We start from the raw sequence: 10055 nt of genomic DNA on the forward strand, positions 1-10055 counted from the left end.
AAATACAGCTGTGTACATTATGAACAGGACACCTACAACTACGGTGCATGATGTAACACCTGAGGAAAAGTTTACAGGTACAAAGCCTGATTCGGCACACTTGAAAGTGTTTGGCTGCATAGATTACGTGCATGTACCAGATGAGTTACGTAGGAAATTGGATCCTAAAGCAGAGAAATGTATTCTTGTGGGATATTCCCTTGAACAAAAGAGGTACAGGTGCTACAATCCTACTACACGAGAATTACGAGTGAGCAGAGATGTAGTCTTTGATGAGATGAGCAGCTGGTACAGTAATGCACATGGCACTATTGGGGCTGATGTAAAAGATGATATGGTTGTACAAAATGTGAGGCCATAGTCATAGGTTTTGAGTGGACCACAAGAGTCCTCTTCTCGTGGCTTTGTTGAGAAGCCATGGAATGGTAGACTACGTACACAGGTTACTCCACCAGCAGGTACAGGGAATGTATCACGAAAAGGAAAGGAAAAGGTAGATGAACCTCTCTTTATGGCTGATGCATCATCAGGGTTTTCACACGTAGACATGGATTCAAATGGTTCTGAACAAAGTCTTGATGAGGAATTTGGAATTCCGGCTGTCAGGACTCCTGGTGTAAGGAAAGTACAAGAAGATGCTAGAGGGCAAAGGAGTGACCCAGGACCGCGCAGATCTAACACAGTCAGAAATCCAGTTCAGAAATTGACTTATGATGGGTATCTAGCTCATCACCAAGCCTACATGGATAAGGTGATACAGGATGTGGAGCCCACATGTTTTGAGGATGCACTTGGAAATGTGCATTGGGATGATGCAATGAATGAAGAGATGGCTGCACTGGAAGCAAACGACACATGGGAGTTGGTGCCATTGCCAAGTGGCAAGAAAGCTATCGGATGTAAATGGGTGTATAAAACCAAGCATAAGGCTGATGGTAACATTGAGCGTCACAAGGCAAGGCTGGTCGCAAAGGGTTATGCACAGACGTATGGCATAGACTATGAGGAGACCTTTGCTCCAGTGGCAAAGATGACGATTGTGAGAGCTGTCATAGCAGTGGCTGCATCTAGAGGATGGATTATGCATCAAATGGATGTAAAGAATGCCTTCTTGAATGGTGAGTTGCAAGAGGAAGTGTATATGGATCAGCCACCTGGTTATGTCGATCCAGGTTACCCAGATTATGTATGCAGGCTTCTCAAAGCTTTGTATGGTTTGAAGCAGGGCTCTAGAGCATGGTATGACAGGATTGTCAAGTATCTTGTCAGTATTGGTTTTAGGAGAGCTCATGCTGATCATTCACTCTATGTACCTGAGAGTGATGTGGGGATTGTGGTCATTACCATATATGTAGATGATCTTATTATTGTGGGTGACAATGCTATGGAGATTGACCATGTGAAGGGTCTTTTCAAATAGGAGTTTGAAATGAAAGATTTGGGCGAGTTGCGCTACTTTGTTGGCATTGAGGTGATGAGGACTCCAGAGGGTGTATGGATGTCACAGAGACAGTATGCTTTGGATATGTTGCCAAAGTATGGTATGGATGATTGTAAGCCAATTTCTATTCCCTTGGATGTGAATGCAAAGTTGAGTGCAGAGAAGGGTGATGTTGTTGAGGATGTCAAGATGTACAGGAAGATTGTGGGTAGTCTAATCTACTTGACTATCACGAGGCCATACTTGAGCTACACAGTAGGCTTGGAGAGTCAGTTCATGCAGCTTCCGAGGAAGCCACATGTGGATGGAGTACGACGCACACTTTGGTATGTGCAAGGGACTCTTGACTACGCATTGTTCTATGCAGCAGATGTGCCATTAGCATTGTATGGGTATACAGATGCAGATTGGGCAGGTAGCATTGTTGATAGGAGATCTACGAGTGGCTTCATGTTCTCTTTTGGGAGTGCTGCTGTTACTTGGAGCAGCAAAAAGCAGCCTATAGTTGCTTTATCGAGCACAGAGGCCGAGTACAGAGGTGCAGCAGTTGCAGTGCACGAGGTAGCTTGGCTACGCACATTACTTGAGGACTTGGGAGTGCAAGTGGACCAGCAGATTGTCATCCATTGTGACAACCTTAGCAACATGCAGTTGGCTAGGAACCCAGTGTTCCATGCCAGGACCAAGCACATAGAGGTCCATTACCACTACGTTCGAGAGCGAGTGTTGGCGGGTGACATCGACTTGGTCTACGTCAGCACAGAGGAGCAGATGGTGGATATCTTTACGAAGGCTCTTGGAGCTGAGAAGCTTCGACGTTTCCGGACTATGCTTGGACTCTGCCACATGCAGAGCTCGAGGGGGAGTGTTGAGATGTCGAGCTCTACATCTTGAGCTGGCATCCACTATGGGTCTTGGCCGCTTACGTCATTTACTCACTGGTGCGTTAGGTGACCGACACGGAGGATCTCTGCCAGTGATTCTACAGCTGGACTACACTTATAGTGCCAGCCTAGTATGCTTCTAGCGAGTTCACACTTAGTGACCGCATGTACATATGTGCTACTTTTCAGTTTTAGCACTTAGTCATTTTGTACTCTCTTTTCTGTAACAAGAAGAAGAAGCTTTCCATCTCTGTGTGCTTTGTGCTTGTCTTGTGTAGCTCTCTTGCATCCTCATTCTTTACATAGAAGTTCTACGACTTCTAATTGATGTTGTGATCCTTGGTACAAGGGCTGAACTTGATGAATTTTTAGTTCCCCCCTTCCTAGAGTGATCACTAATGCTTTCTCCATGAGCAGGGCTCAAGTATGTTTGGCTCTAGTTTGATATTTTTTGGGATAGTGACGGTATGATGTGTGTTTCTCTTTCATCGCTCAACATCTGCAAACCTTATGTATAGTTTCCTATGTATCTCTGTGAAATGTGACTTATGTCCCCTTAGGTCAAGTTGTAAATAACATTATCTTTGCCCTGATATTGTCTATCTTGTGGGTCTCCTATGACATGGGCTTCTGTGGATTCAAGACCCATGGCATAATAGATTATAGATTCTCGCCTATATCTACGTCCATCTCGGTCCTAATATGTGCTCGTCAAATCATAATGTTGACGCTTGACTTTTGATGGATGATAGTTTGGCTCTGGACAGATTTTTGGATTCACTCGGGTACCATCATTAAGATCTAGAGAGGATGGGCAATGAAGATTCTTTCCTTAAAGATAAACCATCCTTCCTCATCTAGCATAGGGCATAATTCTATAGCAGGTATGTAGGCCTCTCAAATACTGGTCGACTCTTTTTGTATAGTTTCCCATCTCAGTCTACATAGTGTGCATAGGAATTTTGTGCGCCATACAATTTAACAACATTTGTTAAGATGTATCTCTTAGACTCAAATGTGATTGCACACAGTAGATGCAGGATCATTTGAAAACCTAACACTTTTTCTGACCCTCGGTGATAGCGTAGTGATTTGACTAAATTCATGCATAAGTTTGTTTTCTAGTGGGTCCAATTTAAACCTTTTAGGTGCTTATGCATCTTCATGCAGATTCTGAACTTGCAGTGCTTTTATTGTGGCTTCTAATGGTACCGAGGGAGCATTGGAATGCATAAAAAATGACTGGTTAGATGCACTTACATTGAATTTTGTATTTCCAATTTGCTCTATGCTTTGCGTTGCAATTGATATGTTCCTATTGTTTGGGTTCCTTGGACAGTCCTCTAGGAAATGTCTTCCTTCTCTACCACAATCTGAACAGTACACCATTATGGGTGACACTTCAATTGGCTCGTCTATCTCAAGATCTCGTTGAGAAGTTTCTATTTTCTGTGTTGGCCAAATTGTCGACATCTTCTTTCAGAACACTTAGCATTAGGCTGTAGACTACTCCATCTTGATCTCTATACTGCCTTTGGATTGGTTCTCTGATAAGGCTTGCTTCAATTGGCTAATTTATTGGGTTTTCTAATTGTGGCTCTCGACGGTAGACTTCACCAATGTAGTCCATGTACTATGATGTTGATTGCATATGTACCAATCCTATGGTTTACTCGCTTGTGCAAATTTTTGGGTAGCAACTTGGGTCAATTTTTTGAACATCTATTTGCACCTCGTCTTTGAGCTTGCACTACCTAGCTCCACTAAAATTTGTAAACATCTGGGCGTGTTCTAGATCTAGCTTTACCTTGATCAATAGGATTTTGGCTCTTGTGCTACTTATACTCCTCATCAGATACCAATGGCTTTCTAAATCAGCATATAAAACTTTTTCTCCACTGTAGCGTAGAGCTGTAAGATTTTCTCTATTGTGTTATGCTCCATGGTGCTACTACTACTAACTAGCTCTACTGCATTTGAATTCTTCCCCATCTATCATCTTTTACCTAAAAATGAGGATACTTCAATGTGAGCAATTGTGAAAAATCAACCTCTCTCTGATCTCTCTGTCTCTCTTTCTCTCTCCCACTATCTTTCTTTCGTTGATCGGTGCCTCTTTGATCTCTCTCTCTCTCTCTCTCTCTCTCACACACACACACACACACACACACACACACACACACACACACACACACACACACACACACACACACACACACACACACACACACACACACACACACACACACACAGAAACGTGCAAGCGCATTGACTGTGGTGTATCTACCATCCCAAAAGGTGATTCACACACGTGGATGTGTTCTTGTCCAATCTGACAATGGATTTTCCACGGACCTCCTCTCTTTCCAACTCTCTCTCTCTCTCTCTCTCTCTCTCTCTCTCTCTCTCTCTCTCTCTCCGCGACATACTAGAGCTACATCTAGAGCTATCCCATGGATGGCCCCGCTTTGTTGTAAGTAGGCAAGTCCCCCCTGCTTCATAAAACCATGCGCAATGTTCAAGTTTTTATTAGTGTCTCTGTCATGTGAGTGCACGTACATACACTCACTCACTATAGTAATCAAGGAATTGGGGGAGGAGGGACAACAACACAGGTGCCTGATTTTCAATAATTTTTCAAGCACTTTAAGAAAGGGTATAGAAGAGTCTCTTTATAGTTATTATTTGAGTTTTGAAATATGAACTTGCACAAATTTTTAAAAGATATCAATAGTGGTCTCAAAAAAAGCCCTTTGAAAATACAAAGCCAAATCTATCTGTTAAAATTACATTTTCATTAAATGACAAAATCTTCACCAAAATTGCCCTATTTTTATTATGTGCACCTAGACTGGTACATTTACTTTATGTGAAGTAGAAAGTCTTTTGGCATTCCATTGCCAAAAGTCTTTTTATATCCGGCAATGTTACCATGCGCTTTTGCATTTTGAATCTTCTTACCCTTCACTTTTACATTTTAGATTTTAGATTAGAAGTTTTGTGACGTTTTCTTTGAAGTCAACCAATGTATCACAAGTGGACGTCCTCTCCTTCTTTGAAAATTTTGAACTCCATTATATATAGTATAGAGACACACAAGTGCACACACATGTATATATATGTGTATGTATATGTATACACATGTGTATACACACACACACACATGTGGGTGAGTGTGTGTGTGTGTAACACATTCATATATGCATAAATACACACAAACACACACACACACACATATATGTGTGTGTGTGTGTGTGTGTGAGAGAGAGAGAGAGAGAGAGAGAGAGAGAGAGAGAGAGAGAGGGCTTGCAAAGTATGCTTTTAGTGGAAGTGGCTATCTTTTTGAGGCTATTGTCATCCTCTTTGCATTTAGCTCACCATGGGAAAATTTTAATCCTTTAAGAGATATTTTTCATTTGGTTTTTATAATTTTCCCATGTGGTTAGTTTGTGCGCTCCTTGCCGCACTGTCGAAGCAAGGGACTTGCCAATACACCGTATGCGAGCCACAAACGGCTCCAAGCACACAACAAGCCTAAACTAGCAAGCTCAAGAAAACAAAGGGTGTGTCACTCACCGCTCTACGCTCGCCTTCGTGGTGGATTCCTCGCCGCGATGAAGAAGAAGCTGCAGTCGTGCCGCGCTCAACCGCTTCGCCGCCGTCGTGCCTTCGTAATGCTCGATCGCACACACACTCTCCCTCTCTCTCTCTCTCACACACACACACACACACAAGGAGGTGAAGAAGAAGAAGAAGATGGAGATGGAGCAAGAGCACTCTTCAATTGCACAAATGAGAGAATGAGTAAAAATTAGGTTTAGTTGGCTTTTATAGGAGCTCACCCCATTCACACTTGGGCGCCCATGCTTAACCAACTAATCCCTTGAATGTCCAAGTTAAAGTGCGCCTCTCATCGGCGATCACTCTACCTTTCCCTATTGGTCCGACAAGCCCGGTACCTGACTCTACCAAATACATAATACACGTCCATCGTAGGTGATCAGGTGCCCGTGTGCCGTGAGGGTTAACATGCCCCCCTTCCTGATGTAGATTCCGTCCTCGGAAGCTATTGAGTTGAAGCTGGTTCGTCGAGGTGGAAGAGCATTTGAGATGAATGTCCTTAGCCTTCGTCAGTCACTGCAAAATCAAACAACATTGGCACAGTAATTGCATTCTCTTAAAAAGCATATGCAGTTTTAGGTAGACACATTGATTGGTCAAAGAATTTCAAACAATTTGTTAGCAATGAACATTAAATTTCAATGTAATCAAATGCATAAACTGATGTAAAGGCAAAAAATTAAACAAGTCTGGGGTCGCTAATTTGACGGTCGAAAAGCACTAGAGATCGAATATTAATACCATGGGTAAGCTTCTTAATTTTCTGTGGTCAATTAAGTTGTTTAATCGCGAGAGCCAAGTATTCATGTTCAAGGGCTGACTAGAGGCTATATCTAGAAAACCTTGTAGTTAAGCTACCATAAAAGGAATTTCTCATGAGATCATCGCCTGGCTGATTACTTTTTCTTTGACCCCCCAAAGTCTTTTCACATTGATTCAATTATGATGTGTGTGCTTATTTTGTATGCCTTGGGTTTTTTGCTTTTCAAGGAAAAGCGCCCACACTGGGAACCTCTAGGGCTCTAGTACCATAGGCAATACATGTGAGTGAAGTACCAAATCAAGCTGAGATTTCTCTTCCAGCTTAAAATTTTACATTGTGGCACTTTGATTTTTTTGCTTGTTCATTTTCAGCATTTAAATTTTGTAACTTTGGGGGGTCATATAACACTGTTACCCTCCCCAGGCTCATCACATTAGTAAACTCCCTTTATAATATTTAAGCTAAAGGTCAATAGGGTTAAGCCCACTAGAAAGCCCTAGTACATTTCATACAATGCTACCTAAATCGGATTAAGAACCTAAGTAACCATTGCTTATTAGGAAGGCATTCCCCATGGTATTAAGAGAAGATTTCTAATACCTAGCTTGGTCAAACTAGCTTAGTCGGACTGCTTGATTTTTAAACCTAGACAAGTGATTATGACAAAACATTACATTGAATTAAATGTTTGATCCTAAGCAAATGCGCTGAATATTATGCTACCAATCACAATCAAAGCAGACAAACATAGATGCAAAAAGATAAGGGCAATGCTAATGGACAAGAAACACCTGTTTGTGTTGATGGTCGCGCTTGATTTGAAGGTTCCATGAAGATCCAAATCCTATCAATAGCAACACGCTCCTGTACACACTATGAAACACAAACAATACCTCTAGGAGGCACATCAGTGGGAAAAATTAAAACTCCTAAAAAACAAACTCAAAACACAATCTAGACCCCTAACCTTCCTATCTGTCACCCCTTTTAGAATCAAGGAAAGAGGATATTATATAAACCGGGTGGCCACCCTAAGGCTAGGCCTCTATCCTCATCATCTAGATAAATAAAATTGTTGTCCGTGAGGCCATAGTCTTCCTCGGTCTCTATTAGTTCCTCTTCATCATCCTCTTGTGCAAGCATGCTAATCAAGAACCTCGTGATGCGTGGATACTCATCTTGTGCAAAAGAATAAGCATGTGCCATTGGAGACACATTCGCCACTGGGTAGGGATCACTAGTTAGCCATAGACGTATCAGCCATTCTAACTCCTCAAAATTTCTCTCACATGCAAGGCTCTCTATCAAATCCCATTCGCAAGAAAGTATAGGGTAGCATACGTAGAACACTTGTTGAAAAGACAAGGGGTACCTTTCATCAAAAATAGAAGTGCATGCCTCTGGTGAAGTAGCCATTTCTGACAAGACAGATAGATTTGGTTAGGCCTTTAAAACATAAGAGTTGTTTTTGTGTGTTGCTTGACTTGACACGGTGAATTTGGACTTATATGTAAGATCTGATAGGGTGCTCTCTCATTGCTAGGCGCTCTTGCTCTTTACTATTTTTGTTTTTTTGTGAGTATAAGGCTATATATATACATTCCCTAAGATCGGAGATTAAGAGGTCAGGGAAAAAGGTTGAGAGGGAAGCAAGTGAATGATGGATGTCCACAAACACTCCCCCCTTCCTTGGGTAGATCATACCGTTTGAAATGAGCTTGTCACCCTTTGAAACCAATTGTTCCAGTTGGTAATAGATGAGGATTTTTGCCAGTAGTTTTCTATTACCCTAGGTGCCTCGTCAAGCTGCAAGGGTGGTAAGGTACTCTCCCAGGATTGAACTTGAAGTGGTTCATTAGGTGATTCTTGAACACTGGGAGGTGTGGATTCTTTTTTAGCTTCATGGAGGTCCACTACTATAGATGGAGGCTGTGTAGAAGCTTTTACCTCCATGGATGTATTACATGATGAGCTAGAATCTTCATGGGACTCCCCCCTTCCTGAGCTAGGTGGAACAAATCGTTCTTTCTTTGGTACCCAAACTAGCTCTAGAACGGGTGTGTAACATTCCATGATTTTTTCCTTTCCGCGATTTTCAATTTGTTTTGGAGCCACAGGATTGGGTTTACATGGGCCAGGTGACAGGTAAGAGTACACTTTACGTTTGGGCACCCAGATTTGATCATTTCCTTCATAGTATCCTTGGGCTTCCAATAGTCGTTTAGGGATCCATCGCAACATTTTCTTACTTTTCTTGGAGCGATTGGTACGTTTCTTACAAGGCTTCTGTTTTTTAGCACTAGCTATGGTCGCTAAAGAAGCTTTAGGGACCCACTTGTATGTTTTCTCTGTTATATTAGGATGGTTCTTGTGTGTCTCAAGCTTTCTTTCAACTACATTAGTTGAAGCTCTAGAGAGTTGGGCTATGGGGACGTATGGTTCAACCTCCTGGACATGCAACGTCTTGGGTTTTATTTCCTTGGGCAATATCTCAGGGACTATGGCTTGAGTGGTAGGGCTAAGAGCTGGTTTTTGCGTTGTAACACCCCCAGTCCCCCAATCAATAGTGCATTTGGTGGCTATCATCCACGTGCGGCCTAGGTTTATATTACCCTCCATAGTTCCAGTAGGCATGACCAAAAAGTCTTGAGCTACCACCCCATTGTCATAACTGACAGAAGTGTGCCAGATTCCAAAAACCGTAGTTTTTTTCTTGTTGACACCCTTGACTTGGATAATACTCTCAGATAGAGGTGGCTTCCCTAACTGACACCACACCCCATAGGATAACAGATTGTATTTAGCACCCGTGTCCAATAAGGCGTTATATAGCACTTTTCCATAGGCACTATTTAACTCAATGGGGTATCGTAGAGGTGTGTCAGAGTCCAACCCATCCTCTTCGTGTGCTTCATTTGCATTAGGTTCCGAGCGAGTAGCTCTACCTAATGTTTCCATGAAACGGCTAAACATACTAGTACTAGGCTGTGGAGCTTCGGGAGGTGCATGGCCTTCTCTCTCAGTGTTTTGGGTAGGATATGCTTCCATGATTTCTGAGTCGGAGGAGGAATCACTAGCGGCTATTTTAGGGTCTTGGGTGGTGCTACCTTGTGTCCCCGCTGAGGGTCTAGAGCTTATCGTGGATGGGTAATGGGTGTCCGTATGAACAGAGGCACTCTCAATATGCTCGTGTTCTAGCACCCGCCCAGAGCGTAAGTGCATGTGCTTTTGATACCCTAAGGTGTCAAAAAGCTGCTCTAGGAGGCCTTGTGACTAGTTTTTAGCGTGTTTTTTGTTTGATTTTTTTGCTAGATTTTTTAGAGCGTGTCGTGGAATGGGCCGTGTG

The sequence above is a fragment of the Adiantum capillus-veneris genome, chromosome 12 (genome assembly GCF_014529385.1).
Source record: "Adiantum capillus-veneris isolate H3 chromosome 12, ASM1452938v2, whole genome shotgun sequence".
In the NCBI taxonomy this organism is placed as follows: Eukaryota; Viridiplantae; Streptophyta; class Polypodiopsida; order Polypodiales; family Pteridaceae; genus Adiantum; species Adiantum capillus-veneris.